The sequence below is a fragment of the Rattus rattus genome, chromosome 8 (assembly GCF_011064425.1).
Source record: "Rattus rattus isolate New Zealand chromosome 8, Rrattus_CSIRO_v1, whole genome shotgun sequence".
NCBI classification, from domain to species: domain Eukaryota; kingdom Metazoa; phylum Chordata; class Mammalia; order Rodentia; family Muridae; genus Rattus; species Rattus rattus.
Window position 1 is genome coordinate 20,900,212 of NC_046161.1, and position 15,212 is coordinate 20,915,423.

The following is a 15,212-nucleotide window of genomic DNA, read 5'->3' on the forward strand; positions in this document are numbered from 1 at the left end:
TCTCAAAAGCAAAATAAAATATAGAATACAAATGATGACAGCAACATGGTGATCCAACAGGGCTCACTTGGGAAGTAAAATGTCTGTGGGTAATATAAAGTATAAAATGTCCTAAAGGAGACATGTCAGGCTATTACATGGAGACTAGGAAGCTAATGTCATAGGAACAGTCTTCATTCCACAACACAGCACGAGACTCATGTGTACAATTACACTAGTAGAACTGAGACATTCTTCATCTTAGCTCTCAATACACCGATCTCACACTCCTAGATTCAACCAACTGCTTCTTTGTTGTTATTTTTTGTACAATAATGAAATCATTGAAAATAAAGTCTTAAAAATTTATATATATTCAACAGGTATAGATTTCTTTCTTTATATAATTCCCCAAACCAATATAATGTAACAGCTACCTCCATACTATTTACATTGCAATGGATAATGTCTAGAGGTTAAAGTATCAGGAAGGCAATTCTTAGATTATAGGCAAATATTACATTGTTTTATTTAGGAAACATGAGCATACATAGATGTTAGTATGTTTGGGTGGCCTGGCAGCATCCCCACACACTAAGGGACAACTATATTTAATTTTAATTTTTTAATTAATTAATCAATTTTTTTTAATTTCAAAATCCATTCATGGTGACCATCTACCATACAAGACAACACAGATCAGATTTTTCTCTGTGGTGAGGGCTGGTGAAGTCTGCATGAGGCTCAGAAAAGGACGCCTACACAGTGGGAAAGATGAAGGATAACTTGAAACCCACGAGGAAACGTGAAGAGCCCTGTCCATCACTCAGCCCCTCCAACCTTGATGACAGGGGAACTGCAGACGATAATGGTTTTTGCCTCAGCAATGCACACACCTGGCCAAGACCCAGAGAAGCTGAAGATGGATCGGAATCTGGAGGCTTTGCCATACTGAGTGCTGGCCTGGTCCTATAAGCTGACACAACCCATCACCAACAAGGGACCTGCCTTCAAAGCAACAAGGTACTATGTCTTCTTGGCCCACCTGAACTCAGATGTACACAGGGAAAGGAATTAGGGAAAGGAATCTGTGGCCAAGCTTTGGCTACTTCATCGGTTCTTTTTGCTTCCACCGTTCTCCACCCCTTTAATACCCTTATACCCCCTTAACACTAGATAGGAGAGAAAAAAGATAGACTACTTCCCTCTGATTAAGGACATAGAGTTCTTCTGGGCAGGTTTAATCTTCATCATCAGGATCTCTAATTTCTATTTGTTGTTCTTTCTTCTTTGTGTACAGCTACTTAACAAACTGCAATCAACAGCAGGGAACAGCAACCAACCACCAGCAACCCACCTTGTCTCTCCAGGCCCTAGCATTTATAGCCCCTCTGAAAAGTCTTCCGAATCCCCAACATCACACAATCACAGAAACTGCCTGCCACTGGCAAAATCATGCCCCTTCTAGAGCACAGGGCAAATCATAGTCAGCTGCGTGGACAATCTGAAACAGGTCCATATCCCACACGTGGGGTTAAAACAAAAATATATTCTTTTATTATTTCTGTGGGTTTTTTTTTAAAGAAACCAAAATTCTAAAATTGTCATGACAGAAATTCTTGATAATCTTGTATGGAATCTACTGGTCTACTCGCCCCACCGCCCCCCCCCCAAAAAAAACCATACCAACTTTTATTCCTTCCCTACCAAGGTTTCCCTCAACCCTAAGAGAGACAGCCTGGTCTCACAGGTTTGTATTTCAGTCAGGAATGCAGAGCTAAAACTAAATGTTAAGCAGAGAACCTGTAACCTTTTGTTCATCCAAAGAAGAACTGTAGTTCTTAATTTACTGACAGTAAGTAAAATCCAGATGAGTGAATCAAACTTGTCCCGCCTGACTTCTGTCCATCCTGTCTCTGCAACTGTCATGGGTATGTGGAGGAAGACTGTGGCAAAGTTCAAGTGACAGAGTGTCCTTTGAGAGTAGTCACAATGCACGAAGAATTTTTCCCCCAGAAGCTGTCAGAATTGTTCAGCATTAGAAACAACCTAATACTCACAGTAAAGAAAAAAAAACAAAAACCTATAATCCCATTTCCACGTCTTATCAGAAAGCCTGTGCGTGGGTGTGAGCCAAGACAAACTGCTTTTATTAATGCCCTAACCGGATGCAGGAGATGATAATATGTGTTTACTTTGCAAGAGAGCATGGATTTCACACTTCCACTTTGTTGTGAGAGTCTGGGTTTATCCATTTCTAGCAAGAGCTGGATAAACTCAGGGTCTTCCTAAAATAACAATGATTATTCTTCACAAAGGGGCCACAAACATAGCCTACCTTTCAGAACGGGCAAATGGATTATTTCCCATCCTGTGGGCCTACGCAATGCGGCCATTTTTAGACCTGGAAGATTAATATCATCAAACATGTTGGTGCATTAGAACAAGTTTATCGATCTTTTGAAAGTCTTGGAAGAAAATATGAAGGAATCAAAGATTCGGTCCAGTCTAGTGTGGCCCAGTGGGTCACAAGCTAGGAGAATAAAAGTTGCAGAAAATTAAAAATGTGAATTTAAAAAATGTAATTCCAATCTCTGTTTGACGATTGTTTTTCCTCGGGCCAGTAAGGCTTGGTGCCACGGGATGCATTAATGCTGAGACATTGGTCACCAGTGCAGGAGAAGTGGGTGAGTAAATCCGGAGGGGAAGGGATATGAGCCCGAGATGCATTCAGTGGATGCTAAAGGCAGCAGCTGCTGAAAGTGCAGAGCAACAAGCTTCCTCTAGCATCGGCCTGACTGGAGGGGATAAACACCACGGCAGCAGGCTGAGTTACTTAAACAACTCGGAACAGCATGATGTCAGAATCCCACAGGGCTGCACTGTGGGCCTGTGCTGGGGCTGGGTTTCCATGAGACTGTCTTCAGACAGTGGAGTTTCCAATTGAACAGTTCAAGAGAAGCAGACCTCTGCCACCCTTACTGAGGCCATTTGTTGTAAGAGGAGGAGAAGTTCTGGGGGAGGATGACAGATCCTCAAGGGTCACTAGAACTGGTGTCATAGGCAGTCAGAAGGCAGAGCAAGTGTGCCTGTGTGCTTGTGTCTCTGTGTCTCTAAGTGTGTGTCTGTATGTGTGTGTGTGTGTGTGTATGTGCATGTCTGTGTGTGTGTCTGTGTGTGTGTCTGTATGTGCATGTCTCTGTGTGTGTCTGTGCATGTTAGTGTGTGTCTCTGTGTGTGTGTTGGTGTGTTGGTGTGTGTCTCTGTGAGTTTGTGTTTGTGTTGGTGTGTGTGTGTATGTGTTTTGTGTATCTCTTTGTGTGCTTGTGTGCTTGTACAGTGCACTTATTTTTTATGTATACATCCTTATATATTTTGCATTTTTAAGAAAAAATATGACTTTTAAAATCACATGAACTCCAAATGTAAACTAGAAAACATTTATTTTTGAATATAACTGATAATAGTGGCTTTAAAGAATTCTATGGGGTTACTGAGCCTTTCTCAGTCAAAATTTTCTTTTACTAAAATGAGCCATTTTGGGCTGGAGAGATGGCTCAGCGGTTAAGAGCACCCGACTACTCTTCCAGAGGTCCTGAGTTCAATTCCCAGCAACCACATGGTGGCTCACAACCATCTGTAAAGAGATCCGATGCCCTCTTCTGGTGTATCTGAAGACAACTACAGTGTGCTTATATATAATAAATGAATAAATCTTTAAAAAAATTATAAAAAAAAATGAGCCATTTTATCTTAACAAGGATCCATTCTGAATGTCCTACAGTCTTCACCAGGTCCATCTGTCTCTCCATTACCACCAAGACACCCATCCCATTTAATACACAAGACACCCACCCCATTCAATACACCAAGACATCCTCCCCATGAAAACACTTAATTCTCAGTTAATCTCCAACTTTACTATTTCAAGAATGACTGAGAATCAAATGATCTCTTAAGAATCCCATTATGGTTTTGTCACTGTGTAGCTTTGTTAACACAATATAATTCTTAATAAAAACCGTCTCCATAGGGATGTCATGTCTTTAGAACTAAGGAAGTTATGGATCCTTGAAGATTCCTTGGAAGCTTTCCACTGAATTTATCTTGTGGTGCTTTCTATTTTAAGACTGCACTGAATGTACCTCTCATTTTTTTTAAATCCTATTTTTAATGATGGTTCTTAAACACTTTAACCTCCCTTGTAGCCCACCATCCACCAGAGGCAGTGGGAAAGAGAAAATATGGGGGAAGTAGACCTGTTGAGAAAGGTTCCCTGGAAATCAGAAGTTCAGTTCAGTTCAGTTCAGATTGAGCAGTGGCAGCTCAATCCACTCGCAAACACTTCAGAGATAAACCAGCAGTCCAGGTCAGTAGTCAGGATAGCAAACATGATTCAGGAGTGGTGGCACTACCTAGCAGAGACAGTCAAGCCTCAGCCTCAGCCTCAGCCTCAGCAGGAATCAGCAGGAAGGACCAGGAGGGACACCGGGAGAAGTTCTTTGCTATGTCTCTCTTAGGGACTCACAAGTGTTGCGCGGCTAGCTCTATAAGCAAACCTAGCTCGGCCTCCATCACTGTCCATTGAGTCCTTTTTATTCCCTGCAAACATCATGTGTCCTTCATGGGTCTTGCACGTACGTCTGTCTCAGCTGATGTCACTCTGCCAATCAGCCCAGGAAGCAGCAAGGAGCTGCAGCAGACCACCTGCATTGCTGGTGTTGGTGCATTTCTGTCTATGGAGTACCGACAAATGGAGCTCTACTACATAATGGAAGGCGGACCAATACATGTGTGTTGTAAGCAAGAATCCTTCATCATGTGTCTTCTCACATGCTTCTTTTAGCATGTTCTCCTGTGCGTGCTTCAGCTAAACGTTCCTTCATGAGTCCGCCTTAGCCTTTCACCTGTGTTCACTTCAGCTAAATGTTTCTTCAGGTGTTCGCCCCAACAAAACACCATCCAACCAACTTTCCAAAGAACCCTAAAGTTTCCACTTCAACTGAAGTGGGATGAAGCTTTCTCTCTCTTTGTTCTAATTGTTACTGTTTAAACATGGAAAAGATATGCTGTGTATTTTGTTTTCTTAATATTTTTGGATAGAATCTCTTCTGCTAAAATCTTATTTTTTATTAATTTCTATACCTGTGATTTTGCCTCCTTACCTCATTGCCATTAAACTCAGTAGCCACGGTTACTATAAGTGTTCTTATCTTAGAGGAAAATACCTCTATTTTGTGCTATTCATTTAAAGATATTAACTTCAGTATTCTTAACTAGATTAACCATATATTTCTCTCAGAGGATTAGAAAATAGAGACTAGATACTAGATTTTTATTTGTTAAATTTTATCCCTCATTCTAGTAATACGATTGAGCACACTGATAATCGCCCGATTAAACTCATCGCATATGTCTGTAATTATCTTATTTGGTCAAAGGTCATTGCATATAATCGACAAAAGCTGGAGCTATGATTTACCTATGTGTTACATAGGATGTTTAGATTTACAAAGCTTCTCATTTCCCTGCAGTTGTCTCCCTTTTGGATTCTAGTCTAGAATCAGGCTTATGTCCATTTTCTAAACTGAATTGTTGAGGGTTTTGTTTCTTCTTCTGAAATAATGAAGCATTTCAATAGTATGACACTTGTGTGTTTCTTTACTATACGGAGTAAGCTCTCTACAATTTCTCTGCATGCAGAACCATTAGTAAGAGATCTTCAATTGCATTTTCTCCATTGCCTGTTTCTGTTCTCTTTATTCAACTTCTTTTATAGAATTCGACCACTTACATGTTAGTTGTTCTATGACCTTGATTTACTTGAGGTACTAAAATGCACCTAGAGAAATTCACTCAATTTTCTTAATATTTTTACAATTTTTGTCGCATTACTTAAATCCATTTCTCATTATTGACGTTTTCCTTAAAATGCTTTGGTTTTGAACTTATTGTGATTACATTTGTGGAGCTTGCCAGTATAATTGGCCCTTTTCAAAGAATTATTTGGATTTCATGCGATGTCTCCAAATTTTAAATTAATTATTTCTGCTTGGACAGAAATTTCCTCATTGACCCTTAGCGGACAAGGATATGAGGGGGGCCGAGGACACATAGATATGGGGACTGAAGACACTGATATGGGGAGGGGGGTGCTGAAGGAACATAGATATAGAGGACTCCTATTGCAGGAAAAAAGCAAATCACAGAAAGAATAGTGAAATCTCCCATAAGATTTTAGTAACACTGTTTTTGTTTGTTTTAAAAGGCAATGTTTATACTACCATTATAAAACTGTCTGCAACTATGATTCTTTTTATTTTTGATATTATAATTTAATTACATTTATTTCTTTCCTTTCCTCTCTCCAAACCCTCTCTTCTTTCCATCAACTTCAGTCTCTCTCTCTCTCTCTCTCTCAACCAATTGTTATTGCACGCATACACACATTTGTATATATGTATGGATGCATCCGCTTATGTTTAGGAATATTTATGCAGCTATGATTTTTGACATTTTTGTTTAGCTACTTGGGGAATTTACTTTTGATTTTTAACTTTTGAAACTTTGATCTGAAACATTGCTCATGTAATTTCTTCTCTTTGGTATGAGTGTTGTGGGTTTCACTGTGTGTTCATGTGTGCTGATAAACAACTAGGTTTTAAAAATATTCTTTCAACCTAAAAAGTACTTTTTTCTCATCTTAAATTTTCCAATAGATTTATTAAGCAAAGATTAGTAATCATATTATACAGGTTCTCTTGGTCCTTACCTGTTTTTGTCTTCTTGTTTGGTTGACAACTGAGCTGAATGTATTGACATTTATTATAATAAATACTTCTCTCTTCCCAAGTACCTCCAGGCAGTCTTACTTAGAGGTCTTGATAATGCTCAAAATTTAAAAGTCATAAAAACGACTCTAGGTGCCATTACCATACAGTTGGTAGTCACACTGTGATGGCAACACTTGCCCACCAGATAGGTCTACAAATTACATCGCAGCCTTCATGACAGCAACGAGACATCATTTTTAATGTTATATGAATTAAGTCATTGGTTGACCAAGTTTCTCCATGAAATTTCTTGGTCTAATATTAGTATTGCCAATTTTGTATACATATTTATTATTTCAAACATTCTGTGTCATTTAAAGTATACCATAAACAAAGCACACACTATATCTAACTAAATATAACTATCTTCATGTTTGTAATAAGAATTTTAAAATCATAAGTATCTGTGAATTTAACATTATTTGTCTTGGTGTGTTGGATATATAATATATATTTCTGTCCCATGTCTTTTAGGTCATCTTACAAATATTGAAATCTTGCTGTTTGTAGACAGGCGTGCCTGCCCACAAATGTATAAATTAATAACTTTTCTAACCTTTGGAGACATATTTAGGAGAACTAGTTCCACCTGAAATGCTGATTCTTCACAAGACTGATAAAGCCATTGCTGACGTTAAACCAAGCTTATATATGAAAAGTAGAAAACTATAAGTTTTGAAAATACATACCATACATCCTCTCTGAGGTTGGCTTCATAGGAAAGAGATGGGAACAAAGAAGGCAGAGCTGGCCCCATATAAGAATCTGAATTGAATTCACAAGGTCTGGCCATATGAAGTGGTCCCTTGGGAGCTTAGCCACATTTCCTTTCGTTCTCTCTACAAACGGTGGTTGTTTGGAGCTTGGGCCCACTGTGTACCAGGAGACTTGGATTTGGTGGTTTGAAGAAGGAAACAGCCCACTTAGAGCGACTACGGAATGGCAGGTGGGCTCCTCAGAGCCTTCCTAGCTGTTTCTTGAATTTGCCTCGTGCCCCAGTAGGATGCGTCATCCGGTCCTTAACCATGGGCGGAATTGGCGGTACAGTGTGTTTTGTCCACTGCTTCCTGGTGCCTCTCCTTGTGTTGCCTTTGTTTGGATCCTCACTCTTTTCGGTGGATGTGTGTGCCATTAGGCAGGACAAGTGAGGCCTGAACGAGGAGAATGCTGTCTGACGTCACACGGTGAAGATGACCATCCAGACCTGACGGTGAGAAATGGACTCCTGCTGGAGACAACAGCCTGCCCAGCTGATCTGGAAAGATCAGAGGAAGTTTCAGGGCTAGGGAGAAATGAAGAACCCTTCAACTGTCTGATAAAATGCCTCACCAAAATTTATTATTTAAAACGTTTATTAGCCAAAGTGCACAAAATTGGTTACTGTCTGAAAGGGAAATCAAATGTGACGGTAAGGGCAATCTGTTCTATATCCACTGCAGGAAACAACCTGGTCTGCTCTAGTCAACAGTTATTTGTACTGTTATTAAGGTTTTCTTCAACTTGGTTTCCACCCTTGTGCTTGTGAAATATCTTAGTCAATAAAAAGCCAATCAAAAGATATACTTTCTGGACAATACCCAGCATGCAACTAAGAACACACCAATAATCTTTTCCTCCCAGTTTCAAGTTTTCAACCAATTTTCCTAACATTTTATTTTCAAATTGTAAAAAAAACCCCATAATTTTAATATCAGATTCCAACAAAGTAATTAATTATATTGAGTTGCTCAAATACTTGTGAGTATATTCCAAGACTTTTAAAATACACATCTTGTCTAGATTCCAGTTTGGCCCATATTCTTTTAATAACCTCTCCTGTGTGTCCCAGGAAGGTCACTCAGGTTTACCCTGGCTATCGAGTGTAACACATTCAGCAAATTCTTAAGCTCTTGTCATCTCCCTAGCAGCCTTTTGTGGTCCTTTTAACAGTCTGCTGGGCTGTGCCGAAAGAGACAGGTTGCCCTGGGCAGTGTTGGACAGCACAGCTCTTTGTCTCTTGTTGTCAGCCAGCCCTGTCACTACATTGTTCTTCTGGCGGGTGCCTTTGATGGACTATCTACTCCCCTGTCTCAACACTCCAAGCAGTATTTGGAGAAATAGCAGCCGCCGCTGTTCGTTCTGGTAGACAATAACACATTACTGCACACATTCGATGTGCACACCATGCAGGAAAAGCCAGGGATGCAGAAGAGCCAGCCACACTGTGGATATGAAGCTAACGTTTGCTTTGCTGCTGCTTCCACAACACTATGATCAAGAGCGACATGGGAGAGAAGAGGGTTTACTTCATTTTACAGGTTACAGTTCAGCACTAGGGAAGCTGAGGCAAGAAGGCAGGGCAGGAACCTGAAACAGAAATCATGGAGGAATTCTGTTTACCGGCTTGTTCAGACTCGTGCTCTCCCACCTGTTCTTCCTCAAAGATTAGAACGTATTGATGCATGGTCGAGTCACCAATAGAATTGATAAGTTCTGAACTTTGTTGTTAATTGTCTGTCTGTTTCGCACGTATAGTTACTGTCTGCTAAATATTAGACAAAAGGAGCAGAGTTAACTTTATGCTCTTTGACCAGTGCCTGAGTCCTCATTACAAAAATGATTCATTCTGCTGAGCTGCCCTCCGCTCTTTCCTTGGTTAAACTTCAGATTTTCTCATGTGTTCTTCTACTTAGAGCAGCAGCCCTCAACCTGTGAGTCAAGAACCCCTCAACAAGCCTCTATCTCCAAAAATATTTACATTACAATTCATAACAGTAACAAAATTACAGTTACGGGATAGGAGCAAAAATAATTTTATGGTCGGGGGCCACCGCAACATGAGGAACTGTGTTAAAGGGTCACACCATTGGGAAGATTAAAAACCACTGACTAAGAGCATAGTGGTGTAAGCCGTGAAACACTCCAAACACTATCTGAAGTAGAGGAACAGCCCATGCTTCCATCCCATTCTGACAAGGGAGTAACCAACGGAGTCAAACCCTTCCTCTTGGTGGCAGTAGAACAGAGCTATATGTGACTGTCAAACATTCCTTTTTATAAGATTCCAAAGCGCTGGGATAAGAAAGACCACAACAATGCCAACCAACGAGAGCTTCCGGGGACAAAGCCACTACCCAAAGACTATACATGGACTGACCCTGGGCTCCAACCTCATAGGTAGCAATGAATATCCTAGTAAGAGCACCAGTGGAAGGGGAAGCCCTTGGTCCTGCCAAGACTGAACCCCCAGTGAACGTGATTGTTGTGGGGAGGGCGGTAATGGGGGGAGGATGGGGAGGGGAAGTCCATATAGGAGGGGAGGAAGAGGGGTTAGGGGGATGTTGGCCCGGAAACCGGGAAGGGGAATAACAATCGAAATGTAAATAAGAAATACTCAAGTTAATAAAGATAAAAAAAGAAAAGAAAGAAAGAAATACCACATACTAAGATAACCAGTGAGCCTAGAACACAGTTTTCCTTGCTTTGTTACCCCAGTGCGAAGCACCAGTTACAAAGAGCTTGTAAGTGACAGTGGTAGAGGAAAAGCCAAGTGTGGTGAAGAACACGCAGGTCTTCAAGGCCGCATATCGCACCTTCAAACTGTTTCTGAAAATGAAGTTTGCCGGCATCCCAGACAAACCCACAGTTGTCCAAAGAACACGTTCTATGTGTATAAAGTCTTTTACTTTTCTAATACAAACTTTTTCTATGATTTCAGTAACCTGGTCTTCTGGACTTTGCAACTCCTAGAGAAGGACTCAGCTGACCATGTTGCCACCTTGCTATCCTGAGGTGCTTCTCTATCCCACACCCACGTCACAGCAGCGTCTCTCAATTCATTCCAAGCCTCTTGCTCTGGCACTGTCACCTTGGCCAAAGGTTTTGATCTTTGAATATTAGTGTGTTAGCTTTTCCTTCCTTTTCATTATTCCTCTTTTGAGATTTATAACATACATCATTTCCACTGTCCCTTTCCTCCCACCAAAGCCTTCCATATACCCTTCCCTTCTCTCTTTGTCATAGCCTTTTTCCATTCATTGCTATTACATGCACATACATACACATATATGTGTATACATATACATTCCTAAATACAGCCTGTTCAGCCTATATAATGTTACTGGTATGCATGGTTTTAGGAATGACAATTTGGTATTGATGATCAATTGGTGTCTTCTTTCCCACCTGCCCGGGATCAATGCTGCTCACTGTGACTTGGGCCTTATCACATCAATCAGCAATCAAGAAAATTCCCCCACAGACATGGCCGTAGGCTAATCTGATGAAACCAACTCTTCAGTTGAGGTCCCTCTTCCATGGTGTGTCAAGTTGACAACCAAGTTTTCTATCATAGCCAGCTAGAGAGCACCGAAGGGGAACTGAGCCCAGTTCTACCCTGGTTCATCTGTCATCTCAGATGGTTTTTATGAAATATCATTACAAGTAGGTTATTTATTTAGTCCTGAGGATCATATGTAGGCTCTCATGCCTGCCGGTCAGGCATTCTAATACCAAAGCTACATCCAGAAACAAGGTAATTAATTCTTAGCTTCGGTATCTAGTTTCTATAACCCATGAAATCTGCCATTGTAAGCTATTTCAGTAAAATTAGTTTTAGTCAACTGATCGAGTTGTGCAGGCATCACCTCAATCCAGTCTTATGTCATTTTCATCACCCTATAAGTAACCCCTCAAGAACATATTCAGGAATATGTTGTTCTTACCACAACTCCTTGCAACAGCCAACCTGCTTTTTGTGTCTATAGATTTACCTTTTCTGGACACTTGATATAATTTTCCTTAGCATGGTAGTTTTAGACCTTCATCCATTTATAACATGTGTTAGCATGCACTTATTCCTTTAGATGACTGAATCACATGATGGAGGTTTGCAGTATTTTAGCCTTAGCCTACCATGGTGTGTGTGTGTGTGTGTGTGTGTGTGTGTGTGTGTGTGTGTGTGTGTGTGTGTGTGTGTGTGTGTGTATGTGTGACTGTGTGTGTGTATGTGTGAGTGTGTGTGTGTGTGTATATATATATATATATATATATATATATATATATATATATATATATTGTGTTGACAGGTTTTCATGTATCTTGGGTAGCTATGCTGTGTCTGTTGAGAACATAGTAAATATCAACCTAGATTTTAAAGAAATTGACAAATGCTTTTGTACATAGCTTAACCATCTGCCATCCCCCATCCCCAATGCACAGCCTCTGCAACACTTATTTTTATTTATTTCATTCAAAAATGAGTTCCTATGAATTGATATCTCATTGTGGTTCTCAATTGCATTTTCTTAATGGCTGATGATGCTGGACATATTTTCATTGCTAATATCTCCTTGGGCAAAATATTAATTCAAATCTGTCTCATCTTAAACAAGGGTATCTGTCTCCCTACCATTGACTTGTAAGAGTTGTTAGAGTGTTTTAGTTAAGTTCCATATCGGAAATGTATTTTGTAAATATTGTTTCCTGTGTCTTTTCATTCTATTCACAGAACTTGTTACATATGCAGTGTGGGAAAGTTTTCATACTTACTCTCAACATTGTTGTATGAGAATTGTATTGTATTATTGTAAGCTATAGGTATGAGAAGCACTTAAAACAAGCCTGGGAATTAGGTTATTGAAGAATCAGTACATAAGAAAGTGCATGAAAATTACTTCCTTTAGTCAGGGAAGAAAAAAAAAAAACAGCCATGAACTAAAGTCCCAAAGTGGGAATAATCTTGTTATACAATGTGGAGAAACCAAAGAAATAATAAAAGGATTATAGATATTATAATATGCTATCAATCCTGAAGAAAACTGCAAGTATGTTTGGTGTGTGAATGTGAGGGTTGCCTGTGCAAGTACATGTTCATATATGTAAGTACATGTATGTGCAGGTGTATGTGTTTCTAGAGGTCAGAGGTCAATCTTGAGTGTCACTCTTCAGATATCCATCTTGGTTTTTCTGATGGTGAAGGGGACCTGGGGCTTGAATTAGACTTGGTTGGCTGGTCAACAAGCCCTGGGATTCCTTCTGTCGCCGTCTCACTGGTACTGGGGTTACAGATGGGTGACAGGAAAGGAGGATTTGGACATGGATCCTGGGGCTTGAATTCAAGTCTCCTTTTGCACAGCAAACACTTTTCTAACTGAGCTATCTTCCCCCTCCTGAAAACTGCAAATATGCTGGAGATGGGTGTGCCCGATATGAATGGGGAGTACACTGAACCCAAAGGTAAGTGCTGTCTGCATGCTGGGGAGTTGAGGCTGGCTACTGCAAGTATGGACTACTGGAGTATGTGTGGGAGAAGTTTTAAAGTATTTTTCAAAATGTTCTTAAATTAACTTTAATTATATGTATATATATTACTTTATATAGATAAAGTTATATATATAACTTTAATTATATGTATATATATGTATATATATATTGCATGGATTAGCATGTAAATAGTAGTACAGCTACCCCCAGAGTCCAGAAGAGGCTGTTAGATACCCTGAACCTGGACTTACAGGTGGTTATGATCTACCCAGTGTAGATGCCATGATCCTAGCTCCGATCCTCAAGAGCAGTGGTCTTAACCACTCAGCCATCTCTCCAGCCCCCATTACAAACACATAACCTGTAATCAGTTTTAAATTAAGGTCACTTCGTCAGGGAATCAACATCAAAATCCAAGAGCCAGTGCCACTAAAGAGGAAAAGTGCTGGCTATCAAGAAAAGAAGGGAAGCCCCACAGGGCAGAAAGCATGAGCAACTGATACTTAGCTTCGACACAGGAGGAGTTTTGCTATTCCCACTTAAGCAGGTTGTATACAGAAGAGGGAAGCCGCAAGAGTCAAAATGGTTAAGCTGCTTGGCAGGGCTGGAGGCTGATCTGGACGAGGCTTGGCTCTTAATCACTGCAGTGGGTTGGACGTGGTCCCAGCCTGGATCATCTTAATGGATGGAACCATGGCTTGTACCCTCAAGAGCCAGCACAAGGCCTGGCAGAGGGGTAGTTAATGGCAGTGTGACAGGCAGGCATGGCAGGGACTGAAGTCATAACAATAAAGAATGGAGCCCTATCTGCAAAAAGGCTGATGAGGATACAAACACACCGTGGCCAAGCAAGAAATGGAATGGAAGCATAGCTGGCTAGGAAAAAGACAGAGAGAGTTCTAAAGCTTCAAAGTTGTGTGCTTTGAAACATGGGTCCAAGCGTTTCTCTCTGGAGTAAAAACTTCAGCTCACATCATCTCCCTACGTTGCTATTTTCTCGGGTCCTTGGTTAGTCCTTGACACCGTTACATAGCCCAGTGTCCACTGCAGGAAAGGCCTCAACAAACAAGCATCATACATGTGACTACAACACTCAGAGCAGGCAGAAGCTGCCCCTTTAAGCCTTTGGGTTGAGGTTGAGCTCCCTGGCCTTAGTGACATCCTCTGTAATATATAAGTGCTAATTGTTTTTATTCCAGAAGTCCAAATAAGGCAATAGGGAAACTTAAATATCGTTACAACTCACAAGTCCGGGGACTGGCATTTATACGTTGAAAATATGGTAGCACGATGATTTTACTTGCTTGGCTGTTCACTCTGATGCGCATATCAAATAGAAATGTCTCATTCCAAAGATAGCATGGTCTATTGCCAAGCTGATATGCAACTTGGCTGAATTGATCCCTTCTTATACTGGCTTAACTCTTTGAAGATAAGACACCTTAATTCCCATCCTTCCTCAACCAACTCTATCCCTTTCCCACTGCCTTTTTTTAGCGAGGGGGGAGAGAGAGAGAGAGAGAGAGAGAGAGAGAGAGAGAGAGAGAGAGAGAGAGAGAGAGAGTCCTGGCACCTCACCAAACTTAGCAGGAAGTTATGCATGAGGATTTCACAGGACACTTGGCTCTCAAGTGAGACAGCTCCTGAATTAATCCTGAAGGCTGGGCAATGACCCCAGGGAACCTAGAGTCATGAAAGTACCAATCACTGGCTGTCATGAACTAATAGGCAAGCAATAGTCTGTTCCACTGAAGGCCTGTGTGGCACCATTAGTCATGGAATGACTGAGATCAACCTTTGGGAACATGCATGGTAGTCAGAAGCTGGCATCTGGTGCCTCACATGAGACTGAGATCCCTACATGAGTCAGGAATGATGCAATGGTCGAAGAGTTGGTTGACGCCAGCCAGTGCTTAGCAAACCAGGGCCATGTTGAAATGTCAGTGCCTAAGGGACTGAGTCCTTGTTAGGATCCTATAAAATATCAAAGGGGCATTAAAGAAAAAAATGCTGGCTTCAGTGACTACAGAATACACAGAGGATTATGTTGTCCCTTTGCGAAGTTCAATTGCCATCCTGGCATTTCCATTGCTTCCACAGTAGTTTTGTTTTATCCGCCTGTCTGCATACTTGCTGGACCACGGATGGGGCTTATTG